Here is a 21939-nt window from a genome sequence, read left to right as displayed (position 1 = left end):
ATCTGGGCTGCAAGCTCAGCAAAAAAACACTAATGCCGCGGCGCGTACACATGACCGGACTTTCCGGCAGACTAGGTCCGAAGGGATTAGTTCGTCGGACAATCCGACCGTGTGTGGGCTAGTTCGATCCTTTTTCGAAAAATAAATCTGACGTACCTAGAAATAGATCATGTTTTAAATCTACCCGACAGACTCAATTCCGATGGACTAAAATCGGGAAAATCGTTGGTCTGCGTGCTGGTCCGACAGACCAAATACGACGCTATTGGCTACTGGCTATTGAACGTCCTTGTTTAGTCCCGTTTACGTCATCACGTTCAAAACGAACTGACTTTCGAACCGGCTTCGTTCATGTGTGGACAAGTCCGTTCATTCGGAAAATCCGTTGGAACTCTGCCGAAAGTCCATCGGGAAGACCGTCAGACCTAGTCTGTTGGAAAGTCCGGTCGTGTATATGCAGCATAACATTTGCAGTTAATGTTATAAGCAGCCAAAACTACAAGCTGCATTTTGCTTTTTTAAAACGTTTGTATAATTTCTTTCATATGATGGTGTGGTGAGCGCTTCCAAGATTTCCGCAGGACTTACCACAACTGTTATTTCAGTTTTGGCTTCTTTGTGTTCTTCATCTGTCCAAGTGTTTCCACAAAGACTGGGCTCAGTGCTTACATTGAATATTAAAGCGGGAGTCCACCGGGACTCCGTGTTTTTTTTTTTTTTTTAAAAGCCAGCAGCTACAAATACTGCAGCTGCTGACTTTTAAAATAGTGACACTTACCTGTCCAGCGCGCCCGCGATGTCGGCACCCGAAGCCGATCGCTAGGTCGTCTGTCGGGTCCTGCCGCCGCCATCTTGGGTATGGGAATCAGGAAATGGAGCCTTTCGGCTTCATTTCCCGGTTCCCTACTGCGCATGCGCGAATTGCGCTGCGCAATAAGGACGCTCCCCGCTGCCTCTGGGAGCTGTGTTTCCCAGCAGGCAGCGGGGCACTTGCGGGAAGGGGCGGGCACTTGCGGAAAGGGGCGTAAGTTACGCCCCTTTCCGCAGAGAGCTGTCCCGGAAGTGGGTGCAGTTACCTGGATTATCCAGGTATCTGCACCCCCCTCCCCCCTGAAAGGTGCCGATTGTGGCACCGGAGGGGGGGAGGGTTCCGATGAGCGGAAGGTCCACTTTAGGGTGGACCTCCGCTTTAAGCTTTTTCCAATCAAACTTTTCTTGAAATTACAGCACAATTATTCTAAATGTATGTATATTTCTTAACTTCACCAGGTCTGGCTGAGCACTTGTGAAACATCCATTCAGGCTATGACCGTACTTGACATCAATGTACCTCCCGCCAATTCTAACATACAGGTATCTGTGCAAACCAAAAGTTTCACATGCATTGCTATAGGAGACACTCTGCCACTAATTGCCAATCTGTTCTTTGTTTTTTCTGCTTTCTGAAACAAAGGCTTCTTAGTTGCACCATGCCCTACAAGTCTTTGAGAAGACCTCTCATGAGCATTAAAAAAATCAAATACAGGTCCATACAATCATGTTTAAATACCTGTGTTAACATATTTAAAGAAATTATATTGAAATGTGACTAAAAGCTTTTCCTTATTCCTTGCTTTCCAGCCTCTCTGCTTCTCCCATGATAGAAGCCCGATTTGGGAGCATTACCAACATTGCATTACCACAGCCATACTGTTCATTGAACATGCCTGGGGGAGGAGGTGTATAGGATAGAGCAGGGGGTCCCCAACCCCCGGTTTGTGGCTTGTCGGGGGGCCGAGCAGCAGTGGGCAGGCAGCAAGCGAGTGAGCCAGCATAACTTCACTACCACCCTAACCACCCTCCCACCACCAGAGGGCACCCACTCCCTTTCTCCCAGCACTACTACTCTCTTCCCTCTCTGTGTTCACCTTACCTATGGGGTGGCAAGGCAAGGCGCACATACAAGAAAGCTGACATGCTGTACACCATCAGGAGGTGTAAGGCTGCTCCGACACCCCTTCATCCCCCAGGTGACAGGCAGTACTCTCACAGGGGAGTTGAAAGGCTGCACACACACCACAGCCCCCCCCCCTCCCAAGTGACAGGCAACAAACACACAAGGGAGGTGGCAGGCAGCACACACACTGCCCCAGCCCCCTAAACCCTCCCACCTCCCAGTCCGTGGAGGGGTTTTGGTCACTGAGACCGGTCTCTGGTGCCCGAGAAGGTTAGGAACCGCTGGGCCTATATGACTATAGGGCTCCGCCTAGCATCCTTGGGTACTAAGAAACGGGGCATCTGACGCCTAGTGTAATTGGTTGCTACAATGCATGTAGCCAGGCTGCAGTGTCATTGGTTGTTACGGTGCAGGCGGACTCATGTGTTCTAGGAAACAAGGACGATGTACAGCAGGGGCCACCTGTGTCCTAGCAACAAATCAAAAGACAGAGAAGGTGGAAAGGGGGGAATGACATGCCCCTCCTGCTATAAACCTACTGATGATGCTTGGCTTGGGGAAGTGTCTGGTTCCCATGACAAGCATTGTCAATTAACGCTCATAAAATATTCATCTCCTTGCTAGATGCATGGTTAGAAAGGGATGGGAAAAGGGAGGAAGGACGCTCAACAATGAGACAGGCTAGAAAGACTGGACAAAGTGCTACATGCATTTGACAGGAACAATAAAAAAGCGTAGTGAGACTTTGGGGTTGATTACCTAAAACTGGAGAGTGCAAAATCTAGTGTAGATCTGCATAGAAACCAATCAGCCTCCAGTTTTTTTTTTTTGTCAAACTTTAATTGAGAAAGCTGAAGTTAGAAGCTGATTGGCTACCATGCACAGCTGCACCAGATTTTGAACTCTCCAGTTTAATGCAGGCCATACCTGGTCGAATTTCGACAAATTTTCTTTTCAAAATCAGAAAGTTTTTAGTTTTTTTGTTATCCGATCATGCCACCATTGATTTTTGAAATACAGCCGACCAAACCTTCAATTTCACCTCATGTTTCTACAGAAAAGAATTTTTGTGACCAGGAATCTTCTTTTCTCTCCATAAATTTTCTTTTCTTATTACATTTCTCGCATGATTCTCCCATCATTGATTAGAATATTGTTTGTTTTTCCAAAAATTTCCAACATGTCCGATTCCTCACATTTGCTTTCCGCACGAAAATTGGCTGTTGTTGCAGCCCACTAATGGTGCGAAATTCATACGAAAATTCTTAGATACGATTTTCAAAAGAAAATTCTTTCCAAGATTCGAACCGTGTATGGCTGGCATAAGTAAATCTCCCAATTGTAATTAATTTCATACAAGAAATTGAAATGAGTAAGTAAACGTAGGTCTTCTGTAATGAAATCTAATAAATGTATAATAGCTGGGGTGCTAAGAGTTTTGAAAACCAAGGCTGTGTCCCTTCAGCAATCCAATGTATAATGCCCATCGGGGAAGCACACTGCGGACACCTCTGGCATATTAGATGGAAACAACAGGTCTAGATAATCGCTACCTCCTAACCATAGCTGACAGGTGAAGGTGCCTCCTGATGTCTTATAGACATTATAACACCACCCGCTCTGCCCAGAAATGGTCAGATCTCAAAACTCCTACAGTATATAATGACTATAGACAACCTAAAGCAGGGCATGGCAATGACTGGCACTCCAGCTCTGGCTAAACTACTATGCCTCTGGGAGTCATTCCTGTGGATGTCAGAGTCTTGGAATGCCTCTTGGGCTTGTAGTTCCACAACACCTGGAGTGCCCATGGTTGCCCACCCCACAGCATTACATTTCTAGGTACAATTACTCTCAGGCACACTTTACAATAATAAACCAAACTGCATGCCAACTAAAAATACACAGCGAGTTAAGGTCCCCTGTAAATACTTCCACTGTATCTGACAGCCCAGCAACACAACGCAGGTAAACAGTTCAAACTTACAACAAGATTCCACTTGTACCTGTTATAGGACAGGAGGAGGACAGAAGGAAACATGTGAAAAGATGCATACCTGGGACAGTTCCTCCGTGTCTGCCTTTCAATGCGGAAGAAACATTATAACCTAAGAAAAGCCTTGAAAAAGGAAAACCTTCCTGGACAAAGCAGCACGATGAGCAAGAAGGAAAGCAGAACAGGAACCGAGTAGTAAAACCAGAAACAGCACAGACATCAAGTAAAAGCAGACGGAGCAAGAAGAAAGCAAAACAATGAGGGAGGGGAAGTGTGTGGGGGTTGTGTTGATGAATTCTTAAAGGGACAGTAGAGTTTATTTTCAGCAAAAACACGTTTGAGTAATGTTTGCTGTGCTTACCTTAAAGGCCAGATGTACCTTTAAAGTGGTTGTTAGAGCTGAAGGTGCATTCTGTGTAAGACTCACCTGAGCCCCCTCTCAATCGAGCCATGTGCACAGGAGCCTTGGCTGTCCTGGGTTTCTCTTTCATCATTGGCTGACACAGCAGAGGGAGCCAGAGGCTCAATCACAGCCAGTGAGCCAATAAGGAGAGAGAGCAGGTGGCTCTATGTCTTATGGACGCATATAGTGGGATTCGGGAGTGAGCAGGCACCAGTGCCCCCATATCAAGTGGCTTGCAAAAGGGGGGAGGAGCCAGGAGCTCCAGCAGGGGACCCATAAAGAAGAGGATTGGGACTGCACTGTGAAAAACCATTACACAGAGCATGCAAGTATGACATGTTTGTTTGACATCTTCAATACCGGGCACTTTCACCCCCTTCCTGCCCAGGCCAATTTTCAGCTTTCAGCGCTGTCACACTTTCAATGACAACTGCGTGGTCATGCAACGCTGTACCCAAATAACATTTTTATCATTCTTTGGAGACAGATAGAGCTGTCTTTTGGTGGTATTCAATCACTACTGGGTTATTTATTTTATTTCTGAAAAAAAATTAAAAAAGGGTGAAAGTTTTGAAAAAAAAAAAAAAGGTTTTCTTAGCAAATGTTGTAAAGAGGTATTGTTTTCTCCTTCACTGATGTGCGCTGATGAAGCTGCACTGAGGAGGAGGCACTAATATGCAACACTGATAGGCACTGCAAGGCAGCACTGATTGGCAACACTGCTGGGGCTGCACTGATAATCAGGGCATTGATGATCAGTACCCTGATTATCTGTGCAGCTCTCCTGAGAGGAAATGCTTCTGATTGGCTCTCAATCACACTGTCAGTGTGAGAAGAGGAAAGTCGATAACCAGCATTTCCTTGTTTACATGTGATAAACTCTGATTGGACACAGCTGATCACATGGGTAAAGAGCCCCGTCATCAGCTTTTACCGAGATTGGGGAGGCAATGTGTCCCAGCGTGCGACCGATCGCTACCCTGCACGCCAAGAGTGGGACGAAGTCATATGACCTTGTCCCAGAACAAGAGAACGAACCTATAATATCACTTTAACCACTTGCTTACTGGGCACTTAAACCCCCCTCAGTCCCAGACCAATTTTCAGCTTTCAGCGCTGATGCACTTTGAGTGACAATTACGCGGTCATACAACACTGTACCCAAATGAAATTTTTATCATTTTTTCCCACAAATAGAGCTTTCTTTTGGTGGTATTTAGTTACAGCTCGGAGTTTTATTTTTTGCTAAACAAACAAAAAAAGATGCAAAAAAAAAAAAAAAAAAAAATCATGTTTTAATAGTTTGTTATAAAATTTTGCAAACGGGTCATTTTTCTCCTTCATTGAAGTGCGCTGATTAGGCGGCACTGATAGGCTGCATTGGTGGGCACTGATGGGCTGCATTGGTGGGCACTGATGGGCTGCATTGGTGGGCACTGATAGGCTGCACTGGTGGGCACTGATAGGCATAGTTAAGGCGGCACTAATAGGCACAGATAAGGCGGCACCGATGGGCACAGATAAGGCGGCACTGATGGGCAAAGATGGGCACAGATAAGATGGCACGGATGGGTGGCACGGATAAGTGGCACGGATGGGTGGCACGGATGGGCACTGATAGGTACCACAGATAGATGGGACTAATGGGCACTGATAGGTGGCTCTGATAGGTGGCACTGCTGGGCACTGATGGGCGGCACTGCTGGGCACTGATGGGCGGCACTGCTGGGCACTGATGGGCGGCACCTTTGAGGCAGATTTTGGGTGGCACTGTGGGTGGCACTGTGGGTGGCACTGTGGGCACTGCTGGGTGGCACTGTGGGCACTATGGGCACTGCTGGGTGGCACTGACAGGGGGGCACTTACTTTATTTCAGGATGGCACTGCGGGTGGCAGGTGGGCACTGGCAGGGGGCAGGTGTCCGCTTGAATTGCTGGCCGTGATCGGGACTGATGTCCCGAACACGGCCGCCGGCGATCGGCTTTTTTTTTTTCTCCTCGCGCTGTCAGCGCGAGGAGGAATACTAGCCGATTACCGGCTCCGTTTTATCACATGATCAGCTGTCATTGGCTGACAGCTGATCACGTGATAAGGGGTCGGGATCGACCCCTTACACGGATCGGTGATCAGGCGAGTCTCACGGACTCGCCGATCACAGAGCGCGCCGCGCGCGCCCCTCAGGGGGCGCGCAGGCCGCTCGTAACCGGGACGACGTCAATAGACGTAGTCCCGGCAATCTAGGTCCGCGCTAATGCCGTCATTCGGCAATAGCGCGGATCCCAAGTGGTTAAAGCCCAATGCCGGTGGGATTACAGGTTACAGCAGACAAACATTCTGCTTCCTCAGGAAGACCAGCTTTCACTGTATTTCTGGACCATTCTGGCTGTAAGTTCTGCAGGTCTCATAGACTTCAGTGTTATGGTCACATCTCCGCCTTCTCCTCCTCATCATTCACAAAACACACACATTTTGTGAATAGTCTGGAAGGAAGGATGTTGATGTGCCTGTACCATTGGGGTCTATCAGAGTAGAATGATTGCCTGATTTATGGCATTGTCCAAGGGCTGAGTGACCAAGTTTTTGTGCACATTCCTGTGCACTGCGTTTTAGGGCAGCCCATGAAAGTTATTGTAAGGCCTTTTTTATTATTAAAATGACAAATATGTTATACCTACCTGCTCTGTGCAGTGGTTTTGCATTGAGCAGCCACGATCCTTGCTCCCAAGCTACAGTCTGTGTGTCCTTTGACACACACAGTGAGGTTTGGCCCCACCCCTCCCCTCCCTCGCAGGCTGTGATTGACAGCAGTAGCTCCTGGTTCCACCCCCCCCAACGACGGCCCCCATAGTAAGCCGCTTTCTTGCTCCTAAGCCCCGCTCTGTATGTCCATAAGAACAGGGCACAGCCCCGTCCCTCTCACTGGCTGTGATTGACAGCAGCGTGAGCCAATCGTTGCTGTCTCTGAGCCAATAAGGAGTGAGAGAGCCTCTGCTCCTGTGCCCATTGCTGTATTGTCACCAGTGCATGCGCTCTGAACGGCACTCCCGTGCTATTTTAAGAAAGCCCTGTGCCATAAACAGCGATCTTATCGTGGCTCGTCCATTCAAAGGACCGGAGCCCGCAAAACCAGAAGGAATACGGGGTAAAAGATTAAAGCCCTGTCAATATTGACAGCGTGCCACTGGAGGGATTTGTTTTAAGGTAAGTTTCATATAACGAGCTAGTATGTGATGCAGTGCGTATTAACCGATTAATCGAAACAATAATCGGCCAACTAATCGATTATGAAAATAATCGTTAGTTGCAGCCCTAACCTGTACATAGCTCCTGTAGCTTCTGTGGGGCTGATTGGCCAGAGGGAGAGCCAATTCAGCGGATCATTCCCCAGAAAGGCAGAACGGCGATCTGCCTATGTAAACCGCCGTTCTGTCAGGGGAGAACATGGAGATCTTGCATTCCTGCTAAGCAGTAAGGATGGGCTCAGGTGTGTTCGCACCTCCACGTGCCTGAGCCCACCAGGAAGCTTACACTGCACAGTGCTAATCACAGGCAGTGAGACATTTCCCGATCCGTAGCTGCACAGATCGGGAAATGTCCCACTACCTGTGATTAGCGCTGTGCAGTGTTTACATTTCCTGGCGAACACGGGCACGTGGAGTTGCGAACCCGCCTGAGCCCATCCTTACTAAGCAGGAACACAGATCTCTGTGTTTCTCCAGTCACACCATCCCCCACACAGTAAGAAAGCACCACCCTAGGGACACACTTAACCCTTTGATTGCCTCTGGTGTTGACCCCTTCCCTGTAATTTATACAGTGAATTTTTTTAACCACTTGCTTACTGGGCACTTAAACCCCCCTCAGTCCCAGACCAATTTTCAGCTTTCAGCGCTGATGCACTTTGAGTGACAATTGCGCGGGCATACAACACTGTACCCAAATGAAATTTTTATCATTTTTTTCCCACAAATAGAGCTTTCTTTTGGTGGTATTTAGTTACAGCTCGGAGTTTTATTTTTTGCTAAACAAACAAAAAAAGATGCAAAAAAAAAAAAAAAAAAAATCATGTTTTAATAGTTTGTTATAAAATTTTGCAAACGGGTCATTTTTCTCCTTCATTGAAGTGCGCTGATTAGGCGGCACTGATGGGCTGCATTGGTGGGCACTGATGGGCTGCATTGGTGGGCACTGATGGGCTGCATTGGTGGGCACTGATAGGCTGCACTGGTGGGCACTGATAGGCATAGTTAATGCGGCACTAATAGGCACAGATAAGGCGGCACCGATGGGCACAGATAAGGCGGCACTGATGGGCAAAGATGGGCACAGATAAGATGGCACGGATGGGTGGCACGGATAAGTGGCACGGATGGGTGGCACGGATGGGCACTGATAGGTACCACAGATAGATGGGACTGATGGGCACTGATAGGTGGCACTGATAGGTGGCTCTGATAGGTGGCACTGCTGGGCACTGATGGGCGGCACTGCTGGGCACTGATGGGCGGCACTGCTGGGCACTGATGGGCGGCACTGGGGTGCAGCACCTTTGAGGCAGATTTTGGGTGGCACTGCTGGGTGGCACTGTGGGCACTGCTGGGTGGCACTGTGGGCACTGCTGGGTGGCACTGTGGGCACTATGGGCACTGCTGGGTGGCACTGACAGGGGGGCACTTACTTTATTTCAGGATGGCACTGTGGGTGGCAGGTGGGCACTGGCAGGGGGCAGGTGTCCGCTTGAATTGCTGGCCGTGATCGGGACTGATGTCCCGAACACGGCCGCCGGCGATCGGCTTTTTTTTTTTCTCCTCGCGCTGTCAGCGCGAGGAGGAATACTAGCCGATTACCGGCTCCGTTTTATCACATGATCAGCTGTCATTGGCTGACAGCTGATCACGTGATAAGGGGTCGGGATCGACCCCTTACACGGATCGGTGATCAGGCGAGTCTCACGGACTCGCCGATCACAGAGCGCGCCGCGCGCGCCCCTCAGGGGGCGCGCAGGCCGCTCGTAACCGGGACGACGTCAATAGACGTAGTCCCGGCAATCTAGGTCCGCGCTAATGCCGTCATTCGGCAATAGCGCGGTACCCAAGTGGTTAAGCACTGATCACTGTATTGCTTTCACTGGTCCCCAAAAAGTGTTACTCAGTGTCAGATTTGACCGCTGCAATGTCACAGTCCCACTAAAAATCGTTGATCCCCGCCATTACTAGTAAAAATTATTAAAAAAAATAAAAAGGTCCCTGAATCTATCCCATCGTAGACACTATAACTTTTTTTCAAACCAAAATATATATACGTTTATTGGGATTTTTTTTGACCAAAAATATGTAGAATACATATTAGCCTAAATTTAAGAATATATTTGATTTTTTGCATTTTTTGGTAATTTGATCACCTATAAACAAAAAAAAGACAGACAATTTTGAAAAAAAAAATATATATTTTTTTTTACTTTCTGCTCTAATACATATCCGGTATTACAAAAAAAAATTGTCTTCATCAATTTAGGCCAATATGTATTCTACTGCATATTTTTGGTAAAAGAAATCCCCAATAAGCTAATATTGATTGGTTTGCGCAAAAGTTATAGCGTCTACAAAATATTGGATAGATTTATGGACTTTTATTTATTTTGTTTACTGGTAATGGAAGCAATCTGTGATTTTTAGAGGGACTATGATATTGTGGCAGACAAATATGACCCCAAGTGACCCTTTTTGGGACCAGTGACATTATTATATTGATCAGTGCTAAAAAAAATGCACTGATCAATGTATAAATGACACTGGCAATGAAGGGGTTAACACTATGGGAGCGATCAAGGGGTTAACTATGTTCCCTGGGTGTGTTCTAACTGTGTGGGGGGGATGGGTTTACTGAGACAACGCAGAGATCGCTGTTCCTGAACACTAGGAACAGCAGATCTCAATGTTCCGTGTCAGAACGGGGATCCATCTTGTTTACATAGGCAGATCCCCATTCTGCCTCTGTGCACCATGACCGCGGGTGGCCGGCGCCCACTGCATCTCATTCACAGACCGGCGTACAGGTATTGATTTGTGCAGCCAGACCGCCTTGCCGCAATATATATGTGGGAAATGGTTAAAGTGGAAGTTCTCCCTAAAACTAAAATTTGTAAATCTACCTGCATCCACGATCTAACACTAACCTATCTAGCCCTGTAAATAAGAAATCGCTATACATACCTTTTTGAAGCCGCTCCTGTCCAGGCTCCAGTGCCGGAAGCTCTGCAGAGGAGACAGCTGATAACGGCTGTGAAATTAACGGGAAGTGACGTCACCCATAGAGTTTAGGCTCTCGAAAATTTGGCGAACATGTTCGTCGAAAGAATTTTTGTACAATTTTCGTTTAGAGTACACAGCTTTCGACAGCCCATTCCGAATTCTCGTACAAAAATTCCCAAAAGGACAAACTCCAAAATCTCGTAGGGGAACAGAACGAAGGATTTTCGTTTAATGTGTACCATTTTCATATGTAGAAAAATCTGAAAAAGACTGCGCAAGATCAGAAACAATAAACAAAAAAGGTTGTACGAATTTTCGGTCATTGGTTCTGATTTGCTGATGATTGTTCACCCAATTTTCTTATAGTGTGTACCCCACATTAGTATGGGGCTTCTGCTGTCAGCTGCCTCCTCTGCACACTCCTACACAGAGCTTCCCCACTGACAGCACAGCGCGGGACTGGACCGCAGCGGCTTCAGAAAAGGTATGTATGGCGATTTATTCTTTACAGGGCTGAATAGGTTAGTCTTTGGATGCAATTAGATTTAGAGATTTTAATTTTAGGATGAACTTCCACTTTAACCACTTTCAGACCGGACCATTTTGCTGGTAAATGACCAGAGGTCTTTTTACACTTTGGCACTGCGCTGCTTTAACTGGTAATTGCGCGGTCATGCAATGTTGTATCCAAACAAAATTTGCGTCCTTTTCTTCCCACAAATAGAGCTTTCTTTTGATGGTATTTGATTGCCTCTGCGATTTTTATTTTTTGCGATATAAACGTAAAAAGACCGCAAATTTTGAAAAAAAATGATATTTTCTACTTTTTGTTATTAGAAAAATCCAATAAACTCAATTTTAGTCATACATTTAGGCCAAAATGTATTCAGCCACATGTCTTTGGTAAAAAAAAAGTCAATAATTGTATATTTATTGGTTTGCGCAAAAGTTGTCACATCTACAAACTAAGGTACGTTTTCTGGAATTTACACAGCTTTTAGTTTACGACTGCCTATCTCATTTCTTGAGGTGCTAAATTGGCAGGGCAGTACAAAACCCCCCCAAATGACCCCATTTTGGAAAGTAGACCCCCTAAGGAAATTGATAAGAGGCATGTTGAGCCCATTGAATATTTTATTTTTTTGCCTCAAGCGATTGAATAATGACAAAAAAAAAATTTTTTTTTTTTTTTTACACAAAGTTGTCACTAAATGATATATTGCTCACACATGCTATGGGCATATGTGAAATGACACCCCAAAATAAATTCTGCTGCTTCTCCTGAGTACGGGGATACCACATATGTGGGACTTTTTGGGAGCCTAGCCGCGTACGGGGCCCCGAAAACCAAGCACCGCCTTCAGGCTTTCTAAGGGCGTAAATTTTTGAGTTCACTTCTCACTACCTATTACAGTTTTGAAGGCCATAAAATGCCAAGATGGCACAAAACCCCCACAAATGACCCCATTTTAGAAAGTAGACACCCCAAGCTATTTGCTGAGAGGCATGTTGAGTCCATGGAATATTTTATATTTTGCCACAAGTTGCGGGAAAATTACAAACTTTTTTTTTTTTTTTTCACAAAGTTGTCACTAAATGATATATTGCTCACGCATGCCATGGGCATATGTGAAATGACACCCCAAAATAAATTCTGCTGCTTCTCCTGAGTACGGGGATACCACATATGTGGGACTTTTTGGGAGCCTAGCCGCGTACGGGGCCCCGAAAACCAAGCACCGCCTTCAGGCTTTCTAAGGGCGTTACAGTTTTGAAGGCCATAAAATGCCAAGATGGCACAAACCCCCCCCAAATGACCCCATTTTGGAAAGTAGACACCCCTAAATTTAGGGGTACACTAGTGAGACTAGGTAATAAATGGCGGGTGCCCTGAAACTATAAAAAAATAACTAACCAACCAGCGTCACCTGTAACAGTTATATGGTGATCACTGGTGAAAGGGTTAACTAGGGGGCAATCAGGGGGCTTTATGCGGTAGTATATGGGGGTCCCTGGCGCTATAAAAAGCTGCGGCGAACCTAAATACCTACCTGCCTAACTAGCGTCACCTGTGACACTAATACAGCGATCAGAAAAACGATCGCTTATTAGGCTGGGTTCACACTGGGGCGATGCGGGAACGCCACGAATGCGCGGCGGGTTCCCGCATCGCATGCCTCCCGGCGGCAGTTCACACTGCCCTATGCGAACTGCTGGGAGTGTCAGTGAAATGTTAATGACACCCCCAGATCAGTTCGCATATCGCAGTGCGATCTGCAAACTTGGATCGCATGGTGTGAACACCCATGCGATCCGATTCTGCTGCGGACCAAAAAAAGGGTCCCGTGCGAGTTTGCGGCGGGTGCGACACGAATTCAGCCATACTATCTGTATAGCTGAACTCGAATCGCACAGAGATCGGATGTGATTTGCACTGCAGTGCGGTGCGAATCACATCCGTTCTCATAAACCGCTGCAATGTGAACCCAGCCTTAGTGACACTGGCGACGGGGGGTGATCACGGGGTTAAACCTTTATTGGGGGGGTTAGGGGGGTACCTTAGAACTAAAGGGGGCTAACCCTAACTGCCCTAACAGTTATTAGTCACAAATGACACCCGCCGGGTGATCAGGGGGTTAAACCTTTATTAGGTAATAAATGGCGGGTGCCCTGAAACTATAAAAAAATAACTAACCAACCAGCGTCACCTGTAACAGTTATATGGTGATCACTGGTGAAAGGGTTAACTAGGGGGCAATCAGGGGGCTTTATGCGGTAGTATATGGGGGTCCCTGGTGCTATAAAAAGCTGCGGCGAACCTAAATACCTACCTGCCTAACTAGCGTCACCTGTGACACTAATACGGCGATCAGAAAAATGATCGCTTATTAGGCTGGGTTCACACTGGAGCGATGCGGAAATGCCGCGAATCCGCGGCGGGTTCCCGCATCGCATGCCTCCCGGCGGCAGTTCACACTGCCCTATGCGGACTGCTGGGAGTGTCAGTGAAATGTTACTGACACCCCCAGATCAGTTCGCATATCGCAGTGCGATCTGCAAACTCGGATCGCATGGTGTGAACACCCATGCGATCCGATTCTGCTGCGGGCCAAAAAAAGGGTCCCGTGCGAATTTGCGGCGGGTGCGGCGGGTGCGGCGAATGGCTGAACTCAAATCGCACAGAGATCGGATGTGATTTGCACTGCAGTGCGGTGCGAATCACATTCGTTCTCATAAACCGCTGCAATGTGAACCCAGCCTTAGTGACACTGGCGACGGGGGGTGATCACGGGGTTAAACCTTTATTGGGGGGGTTAGGGGGGTACATTAGAACTAAAGGGGGCTAACCCTAACTGCCCTAACAGTTATTACAGTCACAAATGACACCAATGCAAAAAAAAAAAAAAAAAAAATGACATTGGTGTCACTGTGACTGGGGGGCAGGGGTAATTGGGGGGGTGATCGGGGGGGTGTGAGTGTGCCTGGCATGTTCTACTGTGTGTGTAGAGTGTTGGTGCAACTCACCGATCCGCTCTCCTCCGTGTCGGAACGAAAAATACCGACACGGAGGAGAGAATACATCACTTCCTCTCCTGTGTTTACATTACAGGAGAGGAAGTGATGTCACGGGGGATTCCTATTCGTCGGGAGCGATCGCGTGGGGATGGCCATGAATGAATGGCTGCCCCCTCGTCCCGGATCGCTCCCGGACGAAAACCGACCGCCGCAGGCACCGGGCGGGGGCCCGATCGGGCCCCCGACCCGCGGGAGGCAAGGGACGTACATGTACGCCAATATGCCTGCCCGTGCCATGCTGTCGACGTACATCGTCGTGCGGCGGTCGGCAACTGGTTAAGCGTTTTTTTTTTTTTTAAAGGGGTTGCAAACCCTGTTTTAAAAAAAATAAAAACAACAAACATGTCTATACTTCCCTGCTCTGTGCAATCGTTTTGCACAAAGAAGCCCCGATTCTCTTCCTCTGGGTTGCCCCGCCGGCGCTCCAGGCCCCTCCTCTTCATCCGGTGCCCCCCCACGGAAAGCCGCTTTCTCTGGGGACACTGGTGTGGACTCGCTCCAGAGTCCCGCTGCTGCGTCCATTGACACAGGCAGCGGGACTCAGCCCCACCCCGTGTCACCGGATTTGACTAACAGTAGCGGGAACCCATCAATCTGTCCAATGAGGATAGAGACAGCGGCTTGAGCCACTGTGCTCACGCACATCGCCGGATCGGGCTCAGGTAAGAAGGGGGGGTGTCTGGGGGGAGCTGCAGCACAGAAGGTTTTTCACCTTAATGCATAGAACGTGTTATGTCAAAGATCTTCTGCTGAAGCTTCACATTACTAAGGTATGAACGGGGCCCAAAAGAAACATCTCTATTCCATCTTCATCCCTCCTCAATTACCCTGCACTGGCAACCCAACACCATAGCATCCCCTGTAGCAGAGCTGTGCAATGTTTACCCCACCCTGGGGCCTTGAGCAGCTTCAGTGTCCCATTACAGCCCCATACAAGCCTATGAGGGCTCACTTTGCAGGTGCGGCTAGTGAACAAAGCAATGTTACTATTGGGTAGGTAGGAAGCTGAGGTGGAGTTGTCAGTGCAGGTCAGTTCAGAAGTGGTGGTTGGGGGGGGGGGGGGGGGGGGTGTCCTTTCAATAATTTTTTTGTCAGTTTACTATTTTCCATAAGGTATTGTTGCAATAAATATGTAAATTAGCCATCAGAATGAGGAGAGATCAAACAATAGAATCACTCAGCTTCCCCACTTAACAGCTGTCGAGCGATCAGTCACATAGGGAGTACCTTGTGTTCAGTGCCTTGCACAACCCACACACTTGCAGTATGATAACAATACAACCATTGTGTAGAACAGCAAAATGAAACACAGAGCATGTTTATGTAATGAGCTGATACGGCTGCACATATTTACATACAGTATGGCAAACCATATTAAAAAAAGGATTTTTTTTGTGTGTATATATATAAAAAAAAAAAAAATTAATTGCTATATACATTTTTTAAAGAGATTGCAAAGGCATATACTTAAAACTTTAAAAATTACAAACATGTTATACTTACCTGTTCTGTGTAACGGTTTTGCACAGAGAAGCCCTGATCCTCCTCTTCTTGGGTCCCCTGCTGGCGTTTCAGGTTCCTCCCGCCACATCCAATACTCCCATAGCAAGCCCCTTACTATGGGGGCACTCGTGTGCTCATTCCATAAAACACACAGAGCATGGCTCAGCCCCACCTCATTGGCTGTGATTGACAGCAGCGGGAGCCAATGGCTCCCACTGCTGTCCCTGAGAGAGTCTCTGCTCTGCGTATATTGATTGGTTTGCGCAAAAGTTATAGCATCTACAAAATAGGGAATAGATTTAAGGCATTTTTATTAATATATATATATTTTTTTTTTTACTAGTAATGGCGGTGATCTGAGATTTTTAGTGGGACTGTGACATTGTAGAAGACAGATATGACACTTTTGACACTTTTTTTCAGACCAGTGACCTTTATACAGTGATCAGTGGTATAAAAATGCAATGATTAAATAAATAAATGACACTGGCAGGGAACACTAAGGAGCGATCAAGGGGTTAAATGTGTTCCCTGGGAGATGTTTCTAACTGTGGAGGGGAGTGTTACACTGGAGGAAACAAAAGATTGTGATTCAGCTTAGATGAAACCAGGGTGGATTTGATTTAAAGCAGACCTCCACCCTGAAGTGGAAGTTCCGCTCATCTGATCCCACTTCCGGGACAAGCTAGCCACAGATGCAGTCGCCCCCCCGTTGTGTTCTGGGAAACACACAGTTCCCAGGACACAGCGGGGACCAGTGGAGAGGCGCAGCGCGACTAGCGCATGCGCAGTAGGGAACCGGGCAGTGAAGCCGCAATGCTTCACTTCCCGATTCCCTGACAGAGGATGGCAGTGGGGGCAGTGGAGAGACGAGCGATTGCTCGTCATCTGCCGCCGACATCGCTGAACCCTGGAACAGGTAAGTGTCAATTTATTAAAAGTCAGCAGCTGCAATATTTGTAGCTGTTGGCTTTTAATATTTTTTTTAAAGGTGCAGCTCCTCTTCAAATCATGATTTAGCAGCCACCAGTCATACCCACCTGGGGGACAGCAGCAGACAGCTATAACTACAGGAATCCTGAGGAAGAATTGGAGATCGAGGTCAGTTGAGGTGCAGGTAAAACGTAGTGCATCAGTGTGAAAGCAGCCTTAGGCCCCTTTCACTCAATCGGTCCGATCGGGTCCGCCTGTTCCTTTTTTCAGACAGATCCAATAGGACCCTCCATTTACCTCTAGAGTGGCATATGTAAATGGACTTGTGTCCGTTTACACTCGCCTGTCTCCAATATGATCCACTTAAAAAAACAGAAGTGGATCCGTCCCCTCCTGTCTGGGCAGATCGGATCAGACGGCCCATAGAGTAGAGCGGGCTGTGTCTGTGTTTGCTCTGCATACGCAGATTGGACACGGACATGTCATCTGTCCACTCCGCTCATTGTGGCCCACGATCGGTTACAAAGTAGCTAAGGTGGCCCTCACTCCTCAGAAGGTTGGGTACCCCTGCTCTAAAGCCTGGTGTCCAACATGCAGCCCAATAGCTCTCTCTGTGTGCCACGGTACCTCTTGGGTCCGTCACCAGTCGGGCACCTTACAGAGGCACAGTGATGCCAGGTGCTGGGATTTGCTTCACGTTCCCAACCTGGCACTGAAAAGAAGCACATACAGTGTGATCTCCACCCAATAGAAGTAGTCCTGGCCAGACTTCAGCAGAGAACAAAAGCAGCATGGAAACAGGTGATCGGGTAAGCAGAAGATTTGTGCCAATGCTGAATTGTTGGATTATCTTAAGCACAACTAAAGCTGCAGTGCATTCCAAAACTACATTGTACTTATCTTGTGAGGGTATTCATCATCCAAACTGCTTGACACATACGAATACAAGCCAAAAGAGCTGATTTACAAATCATTTGGTATTTGGAACTTTTCATGGTGACCTGTATAGAAGCATCTTGACTATAATATGATCTTTAAAGCTAATATTGAAAGTTTATATTAAAGCAAACATGTCATGAGAAAAATACAGCCCGTCATTGCAGACCTTTCCTTCTCAAGATGCTACTGGGGGTTATTACTGGGAGCACTAACACTGATGCTGGGGGTAATTACTGGGAGCACCGACACAGATGCTGGGGGTTATTACTGGGAGCACCGACACAGATGCTGGGGGTTATTACTGGGAGCACCGACACAGATGCTGGGGGTTATTACTGGGAGCACCGACACAGATGCTGGAGGTTATTACTGGGAGCACCGACACAGATGCTGGAGGTTATTACTGGGAGCACTAACACAGATGCTGGGGGTTATTACTGGGAGCACCGACACAGATGCTGGGGGTTATTACTGGGAGCACCGACACAGATGCTGGGGGTTATTACTGGGAGCACTAACACTGATGCTGGGGATTATTACTGGGAACACTGACACAGATGCTGGAGGTTATTACTGGGAGCACCGACAAAGATGCTGGAGGTTATTACTGGGAGCACCGACACAGATGCTGGGGGTTATTACTGGGAGCACCGACACAGATGCTGGGGGTTATTACTGGGAGCACCGACACAGATGCTGGGGGTTATTACTGGGAGCACCGACACAGATGCTGGAGGTTATTACTGGGAGCACCGACACAGATGCTGGAGGTTATTACTGGGAGCACTAACACAGATGCTGGGGGTTATTACTGGGAGCACTAACACTGATGCTGGGGATTATTACTGGGAACACTGACACAGATGCTGGAGGTTATTACTGGGAGCACCGACAAAGATGCTGGAGGTTATTACTGGGAGCACCGACACAGATGCTGGGGGTTATTACTGGGAGCACCGACACAGATGCTGGGGGTTATTACTGGGAGCACCGACACAGATGCTGGAGGTTATTACTGGGAGCACTAACACAGATGCTGGGGGTTATTACTGGGAGCACCGACACAGATGCTGGGGGTTATTACTGGGAGCACCGACACAGATGCTGGGGGTTATTACTGGGAGCACCGACACAGATGCTGGGGGTTATTACTGGGAGCACCGACACAGATGCTGGGGGTTATTACTGGGAGCACCGACACAGATGCTGGGGGTTATTACTGGGAGCACCGACACAGATGCTGGGGGTTATTACTGGGAGCACCGACACAGATGCTGGGGGTTATTACTGGGAGCACCGACACAGATGCTGGAGGTTATTACTGGTAGCACCGACACAGATGCTGGAGGTTATTACTGGTAGCACCGACACAGATGCTGGAGGTTATTACTGGGAGCACCGACACAGATGCTGGGGGTTATTACTGGGAGCACCGACACAGATGCTGGGGGTTATTACTGGGAGCACCGACACAGATGCTGGGGGTTATTACTGGGAGCACCGACACAGATGCTGGGGGTTATTACTGGGAGCACCGACACAGATGCTGGGGGTTATTACTGGGAGCACCGACACAGATGCTGGAGGTTATTACTGGTAGCACCGACACAGATGCTGGAGGTTATTACTGGTAGCACCGACACAGATGCTGGAGGTTATTACTGGTAGCACCGACACAGATGCTGGAGGTTATTACTGGGAGCACCTAGACAGATGCTGGAAGTTATTACTGGGAGCACCGACACAGATGCTGGAGGTTATTACTGGGAGCACCGACACAGATGCTGGAGGTTATTACTGGGAGCACCGACACTGATGCTGGGGGTTATTACTGGGAGCACTGACACAGATGCTGGGGGTTATTACTGGGAGCACTGACACTGATGCTGGGGGTTATTACTGGAAGCACTGACACATGATGGGGCTTAGTACTGTGGTCACTGACACCAGTGCTGGCTGTTGTTACTGCATCCAATGCAGGGAGTTGCTATTACCAACCATTATACCAATGATGAGGCTTATTTACCTCCAACTCTTTTAAACATGCAATTAGGTTAAATTACAGCACAATCACAATTTCCAAGCAATGAGGTGCATTATAGCCCATTCATTGTGAACAACAGCTTATAAATACCTGCTGGTTGTTTATTATAGAGAGCTGGAAACGATTGTCAAGATTGTCATGCATCAGAAAGTAATCTGGATCATGCATATGATTGAGAAGAGCTGGGAGGAGTTTATTGATACATGGTTAGTGGATGGCACGGCCGAAAAGTTTACGCAATTCAAATTCATTCACCAGTTACCCCACACTCCTAACTTCAATGCACGAGGCACTATTCCTCCCACTGACTCCATAGACGGGGCACTATTCTTCCCACAGATACCAATGATGGGCCACTATTCTTCTCAATGATAACAATGATGGGGCACTATTCTTCCCACTGATGGGGTACTATTACTCTCACTGACACCAATGAACGGGCATTATTCCTCCCTCTGACACCAATGATGGGGAACTATTTTTCCCACTGATACCAATGATTGGGCACTATTCTTTCCACTGACACCAGCGATAGGGCACTATTCCTCTCACTGACACCAATGATGGGGCATTATTCCTTCCACTGACATCAGTGATGGGACGCTATTCCTCTCAGTGACACCAATGATGGGGTACTGGTCCTCCCACTGATACGGATGATGGGGTACTAGTCCTCCCACTGATATGGATGATGGGGCACTATTTTTCCCACTGATACCAATGATGGGGCAATATTCCTCCCACTGACACCAATTATGGGGCAATATTCCTCCCACTGACACCAATGATGAGGCACTATTCCTTCCACTGACACCAGTGATGGGGCACTATTCCTCTCACTGACACCAATGATGGGGCATTATTCCTTCCACTGACACCAGTGATGGGGCACTATTCCTCTCAGTGACACCAATGATGGGGTACTAGTCCTCCCACTGATATGGATGATGGGGTACTAGTCCTCCCACTGATACGGATGATGGGACACTATTTTTCCCACTGATACCAATGATGGGGCACTATTCCTCCCACTGACACCAATGATGGGGCACTATTCCTCCCACTGACACCAATGATGGGGCACTATTCCTCCTATTGATGTAATGCAATTTCAAAGCCGCACCAGTGTGAACAGGGGCTTACTTGTATATATTGTGTACCTAGAAAAGAGACTTTGCTGAATCTTGCAGAATAACAGCTGAGTGCAGCACAGTGCAAACGTGGGAAATACTTTTTTATGGCATTCCCTATGTTTTCATTCTATTTCTAATACTATTTCTTGTAACCTGCAAACCAGAAGTAAATGCTGCACACAAATATAAGCAATGTTTCCAAGATAGGTAAGATTCCAAGGCGCAGATGATTGTCATATGAACAGAACCTAAGTGCAAGTTTAAAAATCTATTTTTTTTCTCTTTTCCCCTTTAAGGCAGAAAACTGCAAACATGTGCAAGAGTGCCTCTAAACACAACCCAGGCGTGTTCATCCCCAGGCCGCGTTCCAGCTGGCCGAAAATCTCCTTTATTGTGTGAAACTGTAACAGATTTTCCGCAAGTTCACATGTGACTCTTACTATAACATCTGTCTGCCTGCTTGTAACAGTAATACCGATATGTTATACCCATTATCTAATGATTTCTAGATTATCCACTTCACCTCCAGAAGATTTACCCCCCTTCCTCACCAGGCCATTTTTTGCAATACGGCACTGCGTTACTTTAATTGGCATGGGATGCTGTACCCAAATAAAACTGAACTAATTTTTCCCCCACAAATAGAGCTTTCTTTTGGTGATATTTTATCACTTCTGCGGTTTTTATTTTTTGCACTATAAACAAAAAAGGACCAACAATTTTTTTTTTTTTTTTTATATTTTTTTTTAAACAATCTTTTTTACTTTCTGCTATAAAACATATCCAATAATAAAAATGTAAAAAATACAATTTCATCATAAATTTTGGCCAATAGGTATTCTACATATTTTTGGTAAAAAAAAATCCCAATAAGTGTATATTGATTGCTTTTTACCTATTTTGTTACATTACAGCCTTTAGTTCAATATTTTTTTTTTTTAATCTGAATTATATGTGATGGATCAGAACACAATAGTCTAAGTTGGTGAAGTAAAATTAGAAAAAATATATACATAAATCTATTTTTCAGAAATAAAAAAACTGATAATTGGCATGTGCGTATGTATTCAACCCCTTTGTTATGAAGCCCATAAAAATCTCTGGTGCAGCCAATTACCTTCAGAAGTCACATAATTAGTAAAATGATGTCCACCTGTGTGCAATCTAAGTGTCACATGATCTGTCATTACATATACACACCTTTTTGAAAGGCTGCAACACCTAA

At 46.9% G+C, this 21939-nt stretch overlaps 1 protein-coding gene across 3 annotated transcripts in view; it reads right to left on the bottom strand.

Moving 5' to 3' along the window:
- The window catches only part of CASP2 (caspase 2), a 67496-nt gene that overhangs the window by 42035 nt on the left and 3522 nt on the right, over window positions 1-21939 (bottom strand). Inside the window, exon 1 of one of the 3 annotated variants that reach the window (XM_077455094.1) lies at window positions 3994-4179. The exons of the other annotated variants lie outside the window; for them this stretch is intronic. The gene's annotated coding sequence lies outside the window, so the exon portion shown is untranslated. Of the gene's footprint in view, window positions 1-3993; window positions 4180-21939 lie in introns of those variants that run through there. 3 annotated transcript variants of the gene reach the window in all.

The sequence above is a fragment of the Lithobates pipiens genome, unplaced genomic scaffold (genome assembly GCF_037356315.1).
Source record: "Lithobates pipiens isolate NorthernLeopardFrog02 unplaced genomic scaffold, aLitPip1_a1.2 Scaffold_25, whole genome shotgun sequence".
Classification (NCBI taxonomy): domain Eukaryota; kingdom Metazoa; phylum Chordata; class Amphibia; order Anura; family Ranidae; genus Lithobates; species Lithobates pipiens.
The sequence above is the reverse complement of the archived record's forward strand: the minus strand, read 5'-3'. Positions and strand labels throughout refer to the sequence as shown.